This window comes from Myotis nattereri, assembly GCF_964212035.1.
Source record: "Myotis nattereri genome assembly, chromosome: X".
NCBI lineage: Eukaryota > Metazoa > Chordata > Mammalia > Chiroptera > Vespertilionidae > Myotis > Myotis nattereri.
In genome coordinates this window covers 32,667,976-32,688,282 of record NC_138078.1, presented here as the reverse complement: position 1 = coordinate 32,688,282, position 20,307 = coordinate 32,667,976, and the positions used below count along the sequence as shown (strand labels likewise).

The 20,307-nt window shown below is 41.2% G+C and overlaps 1 protein-coding gene and 1 pseudogene across 2 annotated transcripts in view; one reads left to right on the top strand and one right to left on the bottom strand.

Annotated features, from left to right (window-relative positions):
* Window positions 1-20,307, bottom strand: part of CHM (CHM Rab escort protein) — a 283,722-nt gene that overhangs the window by 182,914 nt on the left and 80,501 nt on the right. The window lies entirely within an intron of this gene.
* LOC308510946 (endothelin-converting enzyme-like 1) lies at window positions 13,276-17,880 on the top strand (annotated as a pseudogene). Its single transcript has 2 exons — window positions 13,276-13,437; window positions 15,486-17,880. The product of its transcript is annotated as an endothelin-converting enzyme-like 1 (transcript).

Here is a 20,307-nt window from a genome sequence, read left to right as displayed (position 1 = left end):
ATGTAACAACATAGATGAATCTCAAAAATCTTATCCTAACTGAAAGAAGCTTTACCCCCAAAAGAGTACATTCTGCAAGATTCCATTCATATAAAGTCCAAAACAAGCTAAGTTAATTAATATATGATGAAAAATATCCCAAGAGTAGCAGCCTTTAAAGTTGGGAGTAAGGGCAGGACTTGACTTTGAAGAGGGATGAGGGAACGTTCTGGAGTGATTGCAATGTTCTTTATCTTGATAAAGTTCTTAGTTACACAAGTGTATGCATTTGTCAAAACTTATGATCTGTGCATTTCACTGCAAATAATTTTATCTTGAAAAAAGACCCATAAATAAATTCTGAGCTCCAGTTAATTATATGCATGATAAAGTGTTTCAAATTGAAGGTACTGGGATGTGTACAACTTACTTTGAAATGCATAAAGCAGTAAGATAGAAAAATGGATGGACAGAAAAATGAATACATGGATAGCTTTGTAATAAAGCAAATGCAGCAAAATGTTAATGGTAGAATCTAGGTGGTAGATATATAGGTGCTCACAGTACAATTTTTTTCAACTTTTCTGTATGTCTGAAATTTACAATAAAATATAAGAAAACCAAAATTAATCTAATAAGCTTCCAAACATTGACCATGAAGTACCAATTTCTACGTTATTTTCTGCTAATATCAAAAGTCTAAAAAAAAATCTAAGAAGGGCCACCTTTCCATTATTAAATGACCTGAGGTTTGTTCATGGTCAAAATCTATTTTTCTCTCCTATACTTGGTCATATGGTCTTTGACAGAGCTAATTGGTTCTAGTATTTTTCCATGCAGCTCCCATTTTCAACTTTTCCTGTTGATGTGCTCTTAACATCAGCATCTGGTGATCTCATCCAATTATGTATGTAAAAGGTGAAACATGGTTTTCATTACCGTGGTCTTTATGACAAAAGACGGTAACATAATTATTAATAAATTCACTATAAATCAACAGATTTGACTAAACTCATGCTGGTATTTATGTGGTTCTAAATATGGCTTATAATATCCCTTAAGAAGAAAGCCAAAGATGTTAGATATCAGAATCAGTAGGACAAAAAAAAAATCAATGTAACATTCTAATATGCTCTCTATAACATTATGCAATAGAAATAGTAAAAATTAAAGACCACCAAGTATTTTCTTACATTTTATCTTTAATGATATAGCTTCAGAACTCTGACATTCAAATTCAATTTACTGTTTCTGTAGAGAATAACAACACTAGGTTAGTAATTTTGTTTCTAAAATCCCATAGTTACATTTTAAGGATAAAGTGAGAAGTTTCTGACCAAAAGGGGGAGAGAGAGAGAGAAAGAGAGAAAGGGGAATGCAACATTTTCTGCCAATTTTGTATCAAAACTGCCTCTGTACATCAAGTAAAAGAAAAAGCAGTTTATGATGAATGATGATGTTTATCTCTGTTGCTAGGAATGCTATTTTATATGATGAAAAAAGTCTCCCGTAAAACTAGAATCTCTTTGTGGAACTAGAAAATGAGTATTCACAGTATTTAAAGAGCAAACCATAAAAATAATGTCTAAAGCCCTTTAAGTTTCAGGATTGGAAAATGACCTAAAATTTCCAGCTAAAGTAATAAAAAATCACAAATGGACATTTTTATTTTCAAAGCTAGAAGAGACCAATAATCATAATACTGAAGTATAACTCCCTGTTGTGTGAAATGTTGACCTTAAAACTAGAGAAAACATGATTTTAATCTTTCTAAAGTTTTACAAAGCTTACTCAGAGTAACACCTAAATTTTTCCAGACACAGGAAGGAAATGAATTATATAACATCTCCATTAGCACTAACCAATAAAAAAAACACACAGAAAAAACTAGTATTACAACAGTAACAAGAGATTTCTCATCCTTTGCCCAAGAGATTAATGTTAAAGCAACTTCACTTTGCTTAATGTGTACTAATAGAAAATAAATACATTACAGATGGACATAAAGTTATACAATATCAGAAGGCTAAACATTAAATCTACTAAGTAAATCTGCTACATAAATCCTAACAATCTTTTTTTCCATTGTGCATCTTAATTACAATTCAGTATTTAATATTCAGCAACAGCCATAGCTACATGATGTACTGGGAAATGGCTTTGGTAAGCAAGTACAAAAACACTGACAAAAGACAGAGCTACTGACATTCAGGCACATGCATCTGGGAATCATTTTTAATTATTAAGAAACCCAGGAGTTGAAAATGCTTTCAGGCAGATAGCTGATGGATGGGGTCCAAGTATGCTCAGTGAAAAAGAGAGGCAACACAGCTCAACCTGTAGACACCCCCATTCTAGTATTACTGCTCCTACAATTTCCTAGTAGAGTTGTTATACCACTTTCCACTGACAGCATTTTTAATTTTCAAAATATTTTACTATTTTCACATGGGTTTTTTAATGACAATGGAAGAATGGCAGAACTGAAATGGAAACTCAATTCTCCCGAACCCTAATCCTATTGTGAGATAAACAACCCAAAACTTCTAAGTGGGCTAGCATCATTTAGTCCACATGATATAATGCTCAGTGAGGCCAAACAAATATCGAATATCACCTGGACCTGTTTACCAAACTCATCTTTTCCAAAATGTATCCAATCAATAGCATGGGCTATTAATAGGTGTTCTCAATTTAAAAAAAAAAAAAAGGTACAATGACAAAATAAATTTGGAAAATGCTAGATTTAAAAAGTTAAACCACTATCAAAAAATTGTTCATGATCGAGCTTCTCAGCACCATTTAACATGTTAATGTCTGTTCTCTCCAAGACTGAACAAATTCAGTTGAGCAATAAGCATTTTTTGAAAATGCATTTGGAGGGAATAGAGTTCAACAGAATATATTTTGAGAAATGCTGGCTTAACTCATGTTAAGGGAAGGAGAAAAACAGAATACTATGTGTATTGAGCTTGTCATTTTCCATTCATTATCTCACTTAATCTTCACAAGAATCCTGAGAGACTGATGCTATAATTATCCCCATTTTAAAATTAGAAAAAAACTAAAATCAACCGTGATATTGAGTACCTTATTTAACTCACTCAGCTAGGAAATGGCAAAGCCCGGATTTAAGCCCAGGGCATATCAGACCCCCAAGCCAATGCTCTTTCATTACATAACACTGTCTCCGATAATCTATGAGATTAGAATATTTAAAATTTAGGCATAAGTACATAATACAAATCCTGACATCTGGATTCTAGTCAATGGAATGAACTTTTAATTTTCGTTTTGCTTCAGCAATTCATCTAGATAATGAAAATGGGATAATAACTTCATGACTACATCTACTCTAAAGACAGAGCTGGAGGGACTAGTCATTTCTAGGACCTAACTACAACCAATTTTATTGTATATCTCATATTTAATGTGCACAAATATCTTTCTGTATATAGTAGGAGTAGAAAAATAAGTGGCATGTCTACTAATATTGATTTGCCAGCTATTATTGAGTATGATATAGTATGCACATTAAAAGGGTCACCATTTTATTTAAATTTGGTTGGAGTACAGTACTACAAAGAATCATGACACATTTAAATCTCCAGGTTCACAAATTAACAAAACAGGCTCGGGGACATATTGGATTTAACTTTCTTCCCAAATTCCCATTTAGTGAAAGCTCCACATACCTGATACAGGAGAAAGCTGAGTTCCTTTCATCATCCCCTTATTCCAAGATCAAAGGAGGGTGGGACTCCATGGTGGAGTATGCAGATGCAATTCTAATACTAGAGAGGAAGACCAGGCCCTTATTTGGTTTTAAAAGGCTCCCCAGCAACTACAGGAAGTTTCTTTGGCAATCAGATCAGTGTGCCAGAATGAAATACCATGGTGTGTTCCAGTCATTGGGGCTGGAGAAAAACTATCCTGTGTTTAAAAGTTATTAGTCATTGGACACTAGTCCACACATTCAAATCCATTGTAAGACACCAAGCCAGGTAATGTGCAAAGGTTGCCCTCAATTCTTGTTTTCCTGTGATCTCATCTATTCCTTCTGACTCAATTATCACTTCCCGCTGATGACTCACAACTTGGTATCTCGAATCTGGCCCCGCTGGTGAGCTCCAGACTCATAGCTATTTCTGGGTTGAAAATACATATCATGAGTCATCAACTTATTTGACATCTACCTTCAATAAATATCCCAGATTAACTTTAATCTCTACATGTCCAAAAGGCTAATTTGTTATATGTCCCCCAGATCCAACTTGGTTTTCCTCTTGGTTTCCCTATTTCAATAAATAGCAGCACCACTCTTACTGCTTCCTATGCTGGAAATGCTTGAACTCACTCATCATTCATTGCTCACATGTCAACACTAATTTCTCAAACCCATTCTATCTTTGCCAAATCTGCCACCACTACCTATCTCTTATCATGTTTATTCATTAGCCTCCTCAAAGGTTTCTAGTTCCTTCCATTTCCAACCTAAGTTCCACATGACTGCCACTGTGATCAGGTCTTCGCAGGCAATATTATACCATTCCCTGGCTTAAAGATGTTTAATGGCTCATTAATGCCTCTAGAGAACAGTCAAAAATCCTTAGCATCACTATAAGACCCTTTAAAACTTAGTTCCAACTTAACTCTCCAGTCTTATCTCTGGACATCATCCTTCTCTGCAATGCATCAAATGCATCAGCCAAAACCACAAACTCAATGTTGCCTGAGTGAGCCAAGTGCCTGCAATTCTCGCTGCTTTTATTAACATTACTAGAGGTCCGGTAATGAAATGTAAGCAAGGGTGTGGTCCCTAGGCCTGGCCAGTGATCGAAGCGTGAGCATCTGGCGTGAAAGGGCAGGTCCCAGCTGACCTCCGAGCCCTAGGCAGCACCTGGGCCCCCAAGTCCCCACACACCCCCCTCTGCCTGAGTCACGGCATCCCCACACAGAGATGCAGTGAGTGTGGCTGGACACCAGAGGTTGGGATGCAGTGTGGGCCTCTGGGCCGCCCAGCGGTGCCGTGTGGAAGCCAGGCAGGCAGCGTACTCTCTCCTGGCCAAACTCTCAGACTGGTTCCTGCACGAACCCACACGGAGCCCAACCGGCCCCTGTGGTCCCAGTGGCTGCAGCTCGGCTCACCTGGAAGAGGTCGCGCAGGTCCGGGTCAGGCTCCTCGCGGGCACCCAGCACCTGAGCATGGGGGCTTCCCCAGTGCACACGCCCTGGCTTCCCAGGGAAGGGTAGCAGGGAGAGTGAGAGTGAGTTCAGAAGACACCCCGCATTCTCACTGCACCTCCTTCCCCAACACCCCAGCCCCAGGTAGCCAGTAAGAGGTCACAGCGCATGGCTGACACCCACCATGTTCCGCGCAGCCCCCTGGTGGTCAGGGCACGTCATAGCGAGTGGTCGAACTCCTGGTACCGGGGACAATTTGCATATTGGGCTTTTATTATATAGGATTCCCCTATACCCAAAATGTTATTCCATCACAAAACTAATGATGGAACTAGTCAAACCAGTCATAACTATTTAAATCCAATAGCATCTTCTCTGTGAGGACTTCAGCTGTCCTATATATAATCAGAAGAATTGATTTCTGCTTCTGTAATTCTGCATATACTTCCATAAGAGCTCTGTCATACTGTCTTATAATTAGACTGCATGAATGTTTCCTCTGATTTGACTAGGAGCAACTTAAGGGCAAGGAAGTAGTTTGGTCATTTTGGAACCCTTAATGCACAGTAATAATTATTAACTAAGACAATTAATGCATTGCTATTAATTAAGGCTTTAGGATTAAATGGACCTGGGTGCAAATCCCCCAGTTGTGCCTCTTATTACCTGCATGACCTCAGCCAAAAACCTCACAGAGGTTACTTTTTAAAGCCTCAGTTACTTTTTCTGTAAAATAAGAATAAAAGCATTCAAAGTAGTGCTCAGCACATAGTAAATTATTATCATAATCATTCTCGTAAATTATGGACACAGGAGAACATGCTCAATGTCTCCAGTTCCCTTTCACCAGCAATTGCCAAGGTCCAGGGCTAGCCAGGCACAACTAGGTTCACTGACAACCCTAAGAAGGAAGATAGATGATAGATGATAGAGATAGAGATAGAGAGAGAGATAGAGATAGGGAGAGATAGAGAGACAGTGAGAGACAAGAATGGGGAAACTACTGAGAGAGGGACTGAACTGACAGATCAAAGGATTGAGGACTGTTGATTTCCTCTCCCTTTTCCCCTACCCTCTACTTCAGAGTAGTCACAGTTCCTAAAATTTAATCCTCCCTTTGTCATGGAAAGAGAAATCAAACTCCATTTACATTAATAGAATAAAAAAGAAAATTACACTGACAGGATAAAGCTTTAAGCTTTACTACAGTAGATCACTCTGCTTCCAGCTGTGAAGCTGATTAATATCCTTCAAACCCCCAAGGAGCTGGTAAAGACAGTTACCATTTCAAAGTAAAAAACAAAAAAAAGACAAACAAACAAAACAAGAGGAAAGAAAAATAAGAGAATAAAAAGGAAAAAGATTTACCTTCATTTTCTTTTCAAAAGACAATGAATGATCAATTAGTTGCTCAAGGCAGGGGGATAGAGGGAGGGAGATGTGGCGAAAAAATATGTATATGCATTCAATTACCTTGAATGTAGTTTTCTATGTTGTGGGAACGCTATCCTATTTCAAACCCACTGAATAATGCTAGTCAAAGTTGGTAATATCAAGAGAGAAGCTGAAGTACCATGATTTCTGCAAAGAGCTATCTCAATCAATCTAGCCTTTGAGCTCTAGGGGGAAAATCCTCCTTATGCAAGAACTGTCATTTGTAAATGAAGCTCCTGTCATACAGATTTCAATGACCTAAATATAAAATGATATTTCTATTTCAAAACCATAAAAATTTGCAAATGGCTTCCAGGTAGTTCCCCCCAACACACACACACAATGCCCTCCAAAATAAAGGCTAACCATATTCCCGATGATTTTAAAGTAAAAGCCTTTTAGTGAACCTGCTACATTTTGTCAGATGTGCTAGCAGCACCTCAACTTTTTACATGCATCCCACTGGACCCTCACAGTGATGCTTCAAGGTAGGTTGTACACTATATCCTCTTTACAGTTGAAGAAAACGTAAGTCAAATAACTGATCAGTGACAGAGTAACAACTTGAATCAGGTATCTGCCCAGTATTTGTTTGTTTGTTTTCTAACCCTACAGGCTTATATTATTAAAAGAGCACAGGCTTTGCAGTAAGATGGACCTGAGTTTAAAATCCTGGTTCTTCCCCTTAATAAATGTGTGGCAAGTGCCCTCAGGCCCCCAGCCACCCAGGTCCCCAGCCACCCAGGGCTGGCCTGAGGCACAAGCAAGCCTCGAATGTCAGCTGCCCAGCCGCCCAGGGCCAGCAGAGGCTGGCGCTGCCAGTAGTGGCAGCAGCAGAGGTGTGATGGGGGCATTGCCTTCCCCTGATCACCGGGTCGCCTCCTGCCCATGAGGGCTCCCGGACTGTGAGAGGGGGCAGGTCAGGCTGAGGGTTACCATTTCAGTTACCATTTCAAAGTAAAAAACAAATTCATGCACTGGGCCTCTAGTAACTTAATATTTGTAAAGTACCTAATACAGTACAGAGCAAATACTCAGTAAACAGTAACTATTATTATTATTATATCACAATGTATGTAATAACATATGGCATCTTGAATACTAAAATATGTTAACCCATTGTACACCATAAGCGTCTGTAGATGCAAGCGGCAGACCTTCCCCAAATGCCAGAAGCGTCTATAAATAAAAAGTGTTTTCCCTAAGTGGCAGCCCTGACCAACTTTAAAATCATTTTTCATGAGAATTTTCAGCTAAAAATATTCAAGAACACCCAAATTGTAATATATGTATTTTTGTAATATTCATTGCAAATTGATTTTTTTAAATTAAATTCAAAATATCGTGGTGTGTGGAGAGGGTTTCCATTTTGGACGTGTGGTAGTTAACTGGTTAAGCAAATGAAAATTACTTACACTCATAAATTAGTGCCACAGAAATCATGAAATATGTTTTTAACATGGGGGGATACTGAAAGAAGAAAATGGGGAAACACTTGATTCTTTGATACTTCATATATATTTGTCTCACCATTACAGGCCAATACTGTTTTCTTTTATCTAAATAATAAAAGATAAAAATAAAAATGTTGAGAGAAACCAAGATGGCGGCCTAGGTAAACACAGGAGTTTGCTGCCTGGAACAACCACTTCAAACATACAACTAAAAGATGGAACAGACATCATCCAGAACCACAGGAAGGCTGGCTGAGTGGAAATTCTACAACTAGAAGGAAAGAGAAAAGCATACCGAGACTCAGAGGAGGCACAGTACGGAAGTAAAATACAAAGGTGCGGAGGTGCATGCGGAGCGGGCTGGCGGCTGAGAGCACAGTTGTCATTTTCAATCAGGAGGGAGTCTCAGGCTCTGAGCTCCAGTTCAGGGCGAGTCTTTAGGAACCCAGACTCATACGGGAGAAGCGGACTGTCTGGCATTGGTCAGAACTCAAGGGCAGCTTGCTCCCCAAGGGGCTTACAGCTATTACCGGGACACTGAGAAGCAGAGCCTCTGAGGGCTGGACTGAGAGCAGCCATAACTGCTTGCTCTGCCCGCCCTGATGATCCCCTGGGACCAGCCCCGCCCAAGCCCTGCAGGGAGGCTTTTGCTGGATAGCCTCAGGCAAAGGCTAGATTAGCACCTCCCTAGAGATCCAGGAGCCAGGAAACCCAGAGGTCAGAGTGGGACCATCCAGTTTGCAGCTCCATGGAACCATAAAGGACACACTCAGGGGGCAGACTCAGTGAGCACCAAAGCCCCATTGAAGCAAGTCTTGCCCCAGAGGGGTGTCTCCAGCACAGAAGTTCTCCCACTGCAGACACAGCTGATTCTCACAGCCAATTGGCCTGGAGGTCAATTCCTCCCAGTGATAACTACAACAATCAAGGCTTAACTACAACAAGACTGTGCACAAAGCCCACAAGGGGGTGCACCAAGAGTGTCCTCCTCAGGTAATTGGGGAGGCTGAACCACTGGGCCCTAGAGGTCACTCAGCACAGAAAACCACTTTATCAACACAGGGAAGCATAAAAAATGCGGAGACAAAGAAAAAGGACACAAATGACAGAAATGGAGGAAAGCAAACTACTGGTTATAGAGTTCAAAACCACACTTTTAAGGTTTTTCAAGAATTTTCTAGAAACTGCCAATAAACTTAATGAGATCTACAAGAAATCTAATGAGACCCTAGAGGTTGTGATAAAGGACCAACTAAAAATTAAGCATACACTGACTGAAATAAAGAATATTATACAGACTCCCAACAGCAGACTAGAGGATTGCAAGAATCAAGTCAACGATTTGAAATATGAAGAAGCAAAAAACACCCAACCAGAAAAGCAAAATGAAAAAAAGAATCCAAAAATACGAAGATAGTGTAAGGAGCCTCTGGGACAACTTCAAGCGTACCAACATCAGAATTACAGGGGTGCCAGAAGATGAGAGAGAGCAAGATATTGAAAACCTATTTGAAGAAATAATGACAGAAAACTTCCCCTACCTGGTGAAAGAAATAGACTTACAAGTCCAGGAAGTGCAGAGAACCCCAAACAAAAGGAATCCAAAGAAGACCTCACCAAGACACATCATAATTAAAATGCCAAGAGCAAAAGACAGAGAGAGAAATTTAAAAGCAGCAAGAGAAAGAAAGTCAGTTACCAAAAAGGGAATACCCATAGGAACGTCAGCTGATTTCTCAACAGAAACTTTGCAGGCCAGAAGGGAGTGGCAAGAAATATTCAAAGTGATGAATGCCAAGAACCTACAACCAAGATTACTTTATCCAGCAAAGCCATCATTCAGAATTGAAGGTCAGATAAAGAGCTTCACAGATAAGAAAAAGCTAAAGGAGTTCATCACCACCAACCCAGTATTATAAGAAATGCTGAAAGGTATCCTTTAAGAAGAGGAAGAAGAAGAAAAAGGTAAAGATACAAATTATGAACAACAAATACACATCTATCAACAAGTGAATCTGAAAATCAAGTGAATAATCTGATGAACAGAATGAACTGGTGATTATAATAGAATCAGGGGCATAGAAAGGGAATGGACTGGCTATTCTTAGGGGGGAAAGGGGTGAGGGGGATTCAGGAAGAGACTGGACAAAAATCGTGCACCTATGGATGAGGACAGTGGATGGGGAGTGAGGGAGGAGGGTGGGGTGGGAACTGGGTGGAGGGGAGTTATGGGGGGAAAAAAGAGGAACAAATGTAATAATCTGAACAATAAAGATTTAATTAATAAAAAAATTAAAAAAATAAAAATAAAAATTTTATTCTATGTGAGACTTTTTTTTAATTTCCTATTTTTTGTAATAGCTTAAATCTAAAATCTTTCAAATACTTATCTGAGTTCTCTTAGTTGCATATGTGCAAGTATTTCAGTAAAAGAGAAAGATCCATGCTATTTTATTTTTGCCTTAAAGAAAACGTAAACACACCTCAATTTCCACAAAGTAAAAGCTACTAAAAATAACTTCACAGTAGGAGTAGCTGTCGAATCAATACTCTTTCCTTTTTTCAGAAGCTAATAATCATAGAACATCAAGACAGAGTATTTTAGTCCTTTTATTATAGAAACAAGGCATTAGACCTAAATTTTCATTTCACTCTATATACTTAGTATGTAGAGTTAATTTCCAGTGCAGAAAAATATCATAAAATTGATATGACAGACTACTACAAATGCAATTTCTGAGGTGACTCAATGAGATAGAGCTTTATTAAGCCACAAAACATTTGCCTCTAATAAGAAATCAAGTAGAAGAAAATGGTGGCCAAATAGGCAAAGGTGTCGTGCAATTTGTCATGGGGCCAAACTAGAAATGCAACTAAATTGGAGAAGATCCACTTGGAATTAACAAATTAGGCACAGCTGGGCAGACAATTATCAACAAGGAAGGGCAGAGGATGCCTGGAGAATGGTAGGAACAGGGATCTGGGAAGGAGAGGGCCATCCAGCCACTGGGCCAAGAGGGTGATGAGGAAGCTGCATTGCACCAAAGCTGTGTCCCTTGGCGACAGGCATAACACCCAACTGAGAAAAGGAAAGGCCACAGGGGTGCTGGCACCCAGGAAATCTAGACCTAAGACTATAGCCACGAAAGGCTGCACCCTTACAGGCCGCCTGAAAAGCCACCTGAACAGTGCAGTGCTGGTGGGAGAGAAATCTGCAGTTTCTTAGTGGTTTTGCTTTTGGTTTGTCTTTGCTTTTATTTGCTAAATGAGAATATAGGACTATTCAGTTGCAAGAACTCACCACAGGTTGTGGAGCAGGGAGAGGTACAGAGTTGAGGTGCCTCAGGAAAGGCTGGGAAGGGAAGCAGGGCAGGGAAATGTGACCAGGACTCAGGCATTGGGACATTCCTAACCTTCCAAACTTAAGAGGCCATTTCTCTCCTGAAGAGCCAGCCCCTCCCAGTAGCCTCAAGGCAGGTAATAAAGCCTGCCACACCCTGCCTGCATTTTGAGCTATACAAATGAAACAAAGACTCTGAATAGCCCCAAAGAGCCCTCAGTGACTGGGTTGGAAGAGGGGCCAGACTGCCTCACTATTCTGGGAACCAGACTGATAAAAACTGCAGGTTGCAAACCAACCCCAATGGTCTCCATACTAGGATCTCTGACCAACCAAGGCCAGAGTAATATCTTGGGCTATTCACAGAGGAATAGCTCTGGGTCAGAGAAAAAAACATCAATATGATTCCTGAAAAGCGAAACAGCACCACTCCAACCTAAAACCCTGACAGAAACAGACTCTTGGGTGATTAAGATTGACAGCTGGTAGATAGGCAAAGCGGGCTGATTGGTCCTGCTTGCTTGCAGCCAAGGCCAGTAGAGACAGACTAACTAGCAGAGGAGCTGTGGATCCTTTGGAACTTCAACATGGTGCTGAATTCCAAAGATAGTGCCTGACAGTGGTCAGCACCTAACTACCTAACAGGAAGCCCAAAATTGGCAGACAGAACAGAAGAGTGGGGTCCTAAATCAGCTCCTATAGGGTATTAAAACAAGGCTGAAGCAAACGACACTTCACTTTTTTATTTTTTTTATAAATTATTATTATTATTATATTTTTTATATTCTTTACTTTTTTATTTTTTTTTCACCTTTTCTTCCTCACTTCTCCCTTTTTCATCCTGTTTTTCTTCTCCTATCCCTGCCTTAGGTTTGATCTTCTTGATCTGCTTTATTGATGTCTTATTATTACTGTAGTTTCAGTTGGCTTATTCATATAAAAAATTTCCTCTTCTGTATTCCTACTCCATTCTCCCTTCTCTTTTCTCTTTCTTTGCTACTCAGTCTTTTTTCCCTCTCCTCTCTTGCTCTTTTCTTCTAATTTTTTAATTAGTTTCACTTCCTAAATTCAGGCCTATCTGCTTTCCCCTATATTATCCTTTTCAATAAATAAATAAATATTTTTTTCTTCTTATCCTCTCATTCTTTTTCACCTCTTCTATACTAAACAGTGTTCCTTCCACTATTCATCAAATTCCTTAACCTTATTTTCTGTATTTAAGCTCTGCCTCTACAGATTCTGACCACCACCCCTTTTCTGGGTGGATTTTTTTGGGGGTTTTTTGGTTTAATTGTTTGTTTTACTGTGTTATCTCCCCATATTCTTTCTTTTTTCCTTTTTTCTTTTTCTTTTCTTGTTACCATTTCTTGCTATCATTTTTGCTCTCTTTTCTCTCTTAGTTCTCTTTTCTCTAGTGGTCCTTTTATTGGGGTTATAGGTGTCTTGTGTGCATTCATGATCTGTTCCTTTTGTGTAGTGTTGTGCCATGTTTTATTTTGTGCTGTTCATTCAGCACCTCCACAGTGGTTGGCACGATGTGGTAGAAAGCAAACCACATAACCAGACACCCCGAGAGAAGACTCCATCCACAAAAGGGACAATAACATTTCAAGACCCAACTACATGGGGCTTCCCTAGAATACCCAGGCCAGAAAACCTGAGAGACTGTACCACTGGATCCAACAAAACATCTACTACATAAGACAAATCCAAAAAATCTGGGTGGCATAGCAGTTTGATCTAATACATAGAAACAATCTCAAAGAATCAGTAAAAATGGGAAGACAAAGAAGCAAACCCCATATGAAAGAAAAGGAAGAATTACCAGAAAAGGGGATAAATAAAACAGAGGCAAGCATTTTGTCAGAGAAAGAATTCAGAGTAATGGTTATACGGATGCTCAAAAGGCTTGACAGGAAATTCACCAACATATGTAAGAATCAAGAGGAAATGAAGAATGACATAGCTTCAATAAAGAACATAATGGAAGGTTTCAATAGTAGGCTAGAAGAAGATGAGGACAAAATCAGTGAGTTAGAAGACACGGTAGAAAAAAACACCCAAGCAGAGCAACAATTGGAAAAATAAATTAAAAGCAGGAAGAGATTCTAAAGTAGCTTTGGAACAACACGAAACAAAACAACATCTGCACAACAGGGGTGGCAGAGGAGAGGAAGCTGAGCAACAAATAGAAAACCTGTTTGAAAAAATAATGACAGTAACTTCCCTGACTTTAGGGAAGAAAAAAGTCACACAAGTCCAAGAAGCACACAGAGTCCCAAACAAGATGAACCCAAAAAAACGACACCAAGACACACTGTAATAAAATTGGCAAAAATCAACAACAAAGTAAGAATCTTAAAGGCTGCCAGAGAAAGACAGAAAGTAACCTACAAGGGATCTCCTATTAGACTACCAACTGATTTCTAAACAGAAACATATCAGGCCATAAGGGATGGGATGAAGTATACAAAGTGATGCAAAGAAAGGGACTGAATCCAAGAATACTCTATCCAGCAAGGCTATCATGCAAAATTGAAGGGGAAATCAGGAACTTTGCAGACAAAAAAAAAAAAAAAAAAAGACTAAGGGAATTTATTACAACTAAGCCAGCAACAAGAAATGCTAAAGGGAATGTTGTAAAATGAAGAAAACAAAAAGAGAAGAAGGAATACAGGCATAAAAAATAAGAATGGCAACAAACAAGTACCTATCAATAATAACCTTAAACATAAATGGATTAAATCAGTGGTTCTCAAACTTGGCTGCACATTAGAATCACCTGGGAATCTTTTTTAAAATCCTGATTTCTGGGCCTCATCCTCCGGAAATTCTGTTTCTTTGTTATGGGGTGGGGCCACAACATTAGTAACAAAGAAACAGAATTTCCAGAGGATGAGGCCCAGAAATCAGGATTTTAAAAAGATTCCCAGGTGATTCTAATGTGCAGCCAAGGTTGAGAACCACTGGATTAAATGATCCAATCAAAAGACTTAGGATAGCTGAATGGATAAGAAAACATGACCCATAGATAAGCTGTCTATAGGAGTTGCATCTCAGAACAAAGAACTCACACGGACTAAAAGTGAAGGGATGGAAAAATTTTTTCAGGCAAAGGGAAATGAAAAAAATAAAGCTGGTGTAGCAATACTTATAGCTGAAAAAATTGACCTCAATGTGAAGGACGTTATAAGAGATAAGAAAGGCCATTTCATAATACTAAAAGGGATCAATTCAACAAGAGGATATGACTCTGGTAAACATTTATGCACCCAATTATAGGAGCACCCAAATATATCAGAAAACTTCAGGAAGATATCAAGGGAGAGATCAACAACAATACAATCATAGTAGGGGACTTTAATACCCCATTTACAGCATTGGATATGGTACTATCTAGACAAAAAATTAGCAAAGAATCCAAAAGAACTCACTAGACCAGATGGAATCAATTGACACCTTCAGAAAATTCCACCCCAAAGCTACAGAATATACATTCTTCTCAAGTGTACATGGGACATTTTCAAAAATAGACCACATATTAGGACACAGGCAAAGTCTCTCCAAATTCAAGAAGATTGAAATCATATCTAGCATCTTCTCAGATCAAAATGCCATAAAATTAGAAATCAACTACAGTAAAAACAAGCAAACACTTGGAGGCTAAATAGCATGCTATTAAACAACGAATGGGTTACCAAAGAGATCAAAGAAGAAGAAAAAAACATTCTGGAAACAAACGAAAATGAAAACAAGACAATCCAAAATCTGTGGGACACAATGAAAGCTGTCCTGAGAGGGAAGTTAATATCACTACAGGCCTACCTCAAAAAACAACAGAGAGGAGGTGGTGGGCACACGGAGAGAATGACGGCCCGCCCCACTCCAGCTCTGATCAGGCTGCGGCTCGGGCTCGGTCACGGGCTCAAACCATTCTGTTCTCGCTCAGCCCGGGTGCGCATATGATGGGGAGACCATGCACCAGGCCTGCTAGCTGTTGGGGAGTCGGGTGATCTCCAGCCTCTGGACCCACCCCTCCACCCCTTCAGTCAGGCCCCAGTGCCCCTCTAAGCCTGTATCTACCCTTCCTGTAGTTGCGGCCTGGGAGGGCATGTGGAGGCCAGAGCGAAGGCCAACGGCCTGGTGCATCCTGTAGCGGAGATCGCCACGGGCTGCGGGGTGGCTCTGGCAGTGCCACGGAGGCCCCATATTCGATGACTGTGCTCTACAAGTTCCAGGAGGTTAAGTATGTGAGCTGTTGTGGCATGGGGGGTGCACACAGGACCTCGCTGCCCGCTGGCTTCCCATTGGGCGCTGGGCACAGCACCACCAGGACTCGGGCGGGGCTGCCACGCTGGAACCAGCGCGAGTTGTGCCTGCTGTCGGGACTCGTATTTGCTGCCATCCCGGACGCCATGCTGGCGCTCAAGTACCTGTGCTCAGGTGTGGTGGGCAGCGGCGCCTGCTCAGAGAGCTGCCCCAATGCAAGGCCTTCGCAAGAACTGCCCGCTTCCTGGCCACCAACATGGACACCAGCATAGAACCATATCAGGACTTCTATTCTTCGCATATGGTGGCTGGTTACGGCGCCACGCCATCCCCGATGACAAGCTCACCTACAGCACCATCGCAGCCATTGGTGAACAGAATGAGAAGCGCCTGCAGTGCCTGCTGGCTAGGAACGGGAGGGTGGGGGAGGGGCGGGCGGTGGCATGGTCCAGTGCAAGGTGTGTGCCTTCTTCCATCCGTGCCTCAACATGCGCGAGATAGAGAGGCTTGGCCCAAGGCCCATGCTTGAGGTCATCGAAGACTGAGGAGGCTGGGACCTGGGTGGCATCACCGAGTGCCCAGGGTCCTTAGCGCATTTGGGACCTCAACGAGCTGCTGTACAAGGTGCAGGGCGTGTGCTGCGCCGCTGCACTATTTTCACTCACCATTAGCCTAGACGAAAAGAACTCCTCACACTATGTTATCCGCATTGACCAGGATAGGCTCACCCTATCGGAGAAGACCCTGCACTTAGCTCAGGATGAGGATAGTGAGAAGGTCCTGGCAGCCTACCGATTGTTCATGGAGCACCTGCTCAGCCTACTGGGTGCTGATGCTGTGGAGCAGAAGGTCCAGGAGATCCTGCAACTGGAGCAGCAGCTGGCCAACATCACAGTGTCAAAGTATGATGACCTCCATTGAGATGTCAGCTCCCCGTGCAACATGGTGACACTGACATAGCTGTAGATCACTCCCCATCTGCAGTGGAAGTGGCTGCTGGACCAGATCTTCCAGGAGGACTACTCAGAGGACAAGGAGGTGGTGTTGTTGGCCATGGACTACATGCAGCAGGTGTCCCAGCCCATCCGCTCCACACCCTGAAGCATCCTGCACAACTACCTGGTGTGAAGCATGGTGGTGGTCCTGAGTGAGCATCTGTCAGCACCATTTCAAGAGGCTCTGCATGAGTTCGCACATGAGATGGAGGAGAGCGACAAGCCCCAGGAGCTGGCCTGTGTCTGCCTGGGCCAGGCCAACTGCCACTTTAGCATGACTCTTGGCGCCTCTTTGTACATGAACACTTCTCAGCTGCCAGCAAAGCCAAGGTGCAGCAGGTGGTGGAAGACATCAAGTATATGTTGGGCCAGCATCTGGAGGAACTGAATTGGATGGATGCTGAGACCAAGGAGGCTGCTTGGGTCAAGCTCCAGTACATGATGGTGAAGGTCGGCTACCCAGACTTTCTGCTCAAACCCGAGGCTGTGGACAAGGAGTATGAGTTTGAAGTCCACGAGAAGACCTACTTCAAGAACATCTTAAAGAGCATCTGCTTCAGCATCCAGCTCTCAGTCAAGAAGATCCAGTAGGAGGTGGACAAGTCCACGTGACTGCTTCCTCCACAAGTACTCAATGCCTACTATCTACCCAACAAGAACCAGATGGTGTTCCCTGCTGGTATCCTGCAGCCCACCCTGTATGACCCTGATTTTCCACAGTCTCTGAACTATGGGGGCATTGGCACCATCATCAGGTACAAGCTGACGCATGGCTATGACGACTGGTGGGGGGGGGAGGGCAATATGACCACGCGGGCCACCTGCTGCACTGGTGGAGAGAGGCCTCCTACTGCCACTTCCTGCGCAAGGCTGAGTGCATCGTTCACCTCTGTGACAACTTCACTGTCTACAAACAGCAGGTGAATGGGAAGCACAAACTTGGGAGAACATTGCAGATATGGGGCGGGGGGGGGGGTGTCAAGCTGGCCTACTATGCTTACAGAAGTGGGTGTGGGAGCATGGCCCAGAGCACCCACGGCACCAGCTCAAGTACACACACAACCAGCTCTTCATCATTGCCTTTGCCCAGAATTGGTGCATCAAACAGAGGTCACAGTCCATCTACCTGCAGATGCTAACCGACAAGCACGCACCTGAGCACTATAGGGTGCTGGGGAGTGTATCCCAGTTTGAGGAGTTTGGCTGGGCCTTCCATTGTCCATGAACCCTACTCACAAGTGCTTTGTGTGGTGAGCTGGCCGCTCCCCACCCATCCACACACCTCCAGTGTCCTGCACAAACTTCTTCCTGCTGGCCACTGGACCTGGCAATGGGCCCAATCTCGGTGCCACCTGCCTTCCCAGCCCCTCCTGCTGTCCATCACTTCAGGGAGGACTCATATCAGGGATGAGATTGGGCTTCAGGGGGAACAGGGAGAGATGCAGGGGTCCCCAGACTTGATTCTAGTCAGCCAGAGCCCGTGGCTAGGCCAGACTTTCTAGACCCCACCTTTGCTGTGTTCTTGCTGCTATGTCTGGAAAACAAAGCTGCTTTACCCTGCAACTTAAATAACTAGAAAGAGAGCAATAAGAAAAGTCCAGAGTAAGTAAAAGGATGTAAATAATAACGGTTAGAGCAAAAATAAATGACAGAGAGACCAAAAGAACAATACAAAAGATCAATAGAACCAAGAGCTGGTTCTTTGAAAGGATAAAAAAGATTGATGAACCTCTAGCCAGGCTCACCAAGCAACAAAGAGAGAGGAACCAAATAAACAAAATCAGAAATGAAAGAAGTGAAGTAACAACTGACCCCACAGAAACACAAAATATTGTAATGAAATACTATGAACAATGCTATTCCAACAAGCTGGACAACCTAGAAAGAAATTGACATATTCCTAGAAAAATACAATCTTCCAAAACTCCATTAGGAAGAATCAGAAAACCTGAATAGGCCAATAACTACCAATGGAATTGAAGCAGTAACAAAAACGTCCAACAAACAAAAGCCCTGGTCTGGACAGCTTCACAGGGGAGTTTTGCCAATCATTCAAAAAGAACTAACACTAATTCTCATCAGACTATTGCAAAATTTCAAGAAGAAGGAACACTTCTAATCTCTTTCTATGAAGCCGGCATTACCCTAATTCCAAAACCAGATAAAGACACTACAAAGAAAGAGCATTACAGGCCAATATCCCTGATGAATATACTAGTAGATGCTAAAATCCTCCACAAAATATTAGCAAATTGCATCCAGTAACACATTAAAAAGATCATACACTATGACCAAGTGGGATTTATTCCAGGTATGCAATGCTGGTAAAATATCTGCAAATCAATAAACATGATACATTACATAAACAAATTAAAGGACAAAAACTACATGATCATATCAATTGATGCAAAAAAAGTCTTTGATAAAATCCAACACCCTTTTCTGATAAAAACTCTCAGCAAAGTGGGAATAAAGAGATCATACCTCAGCATAATACCATAAAAGCCTTATATGACAAATCTATAGCCAACAACATACTCAATGGGCAAAAACTAAAACCATTTCCCCTAAGAACAGGATCAAGACAGGGATGTCCACTTTCACCACTCCTGTTTGACCTAATCGTTAGTATTGGAAGTGCTAGCCATAGTGATCAAACAAGAAGAAGAAATAAAACGCATCCAGATTGAAAAAGACAAAGTAAAACTCTCATTACTTGCAGATGACATGATATTATACATATATAACCCTAAAGACTCCATCAAAAAAACTATTAGATTTAATAAATGAATTTGGCAACGTAGCAGGATACAAAATTAACAACTAGAAATCTATGGCATTTTTATACACCATTAATAACTCACAGGAAAAGAACCTAAAAAAAAAATCGCATGTACCATTGCAACAAAAAATTAAGATACCTAGAAATAAAATCAACTAAGTATGTAAAAGATCTGTACTCAGAAAACTACAGGACACTGAAAAAAGAGATAGAGGAAGATATAAACAAGTGGAAGAATATACCATGTTAATGGATTGGTAGAATCTACATTATTAAAATGTTCATTCTGTCCAAAGCAATCTACTGATTCAATTCAGTCCCCATTAAAACACAAACAGCATATTTCACAGACCTAAAACAAATTTTCCAAAAATTTATATGGAATAAAAATATACCAAATAGCTGCAGCAATCCGGAGAAAGAAGAACGAAGTTGGAGGGATCACAATACCAGATATCAAGCTATATTACAAAGCCACTGTTCTCAGAACTGCCTGGTACTGGCACAAGAACAGACACATAGTCAAATGGAACAGAGAACCCAGAAATCAACCCAAGTCATTATGCTCAATTAATTTTTGACAAAGGAGGCAAGAGCATACAATGGAGGCAAGACAGTCTCTTCAATAAATGGTGTTGGACACCCTGGCAATGGGCAAGAAGACACCTGATTGGTAGTGTTGTTCTTATATCAATCAGGGGCAAAGCAGATGTACAGTCCTTAGTTCAACCTAGCTTGATGCCGGTGTTGGTGGCCAGAGCTGGTTCATGCCTGAGGCACATAAAATGAAAAAAATGAAAATAAAATAAAATAAAATAAATAAAATAAATAAAATAATAAAATAAAATAAAATAAAATAAAATAAAATAA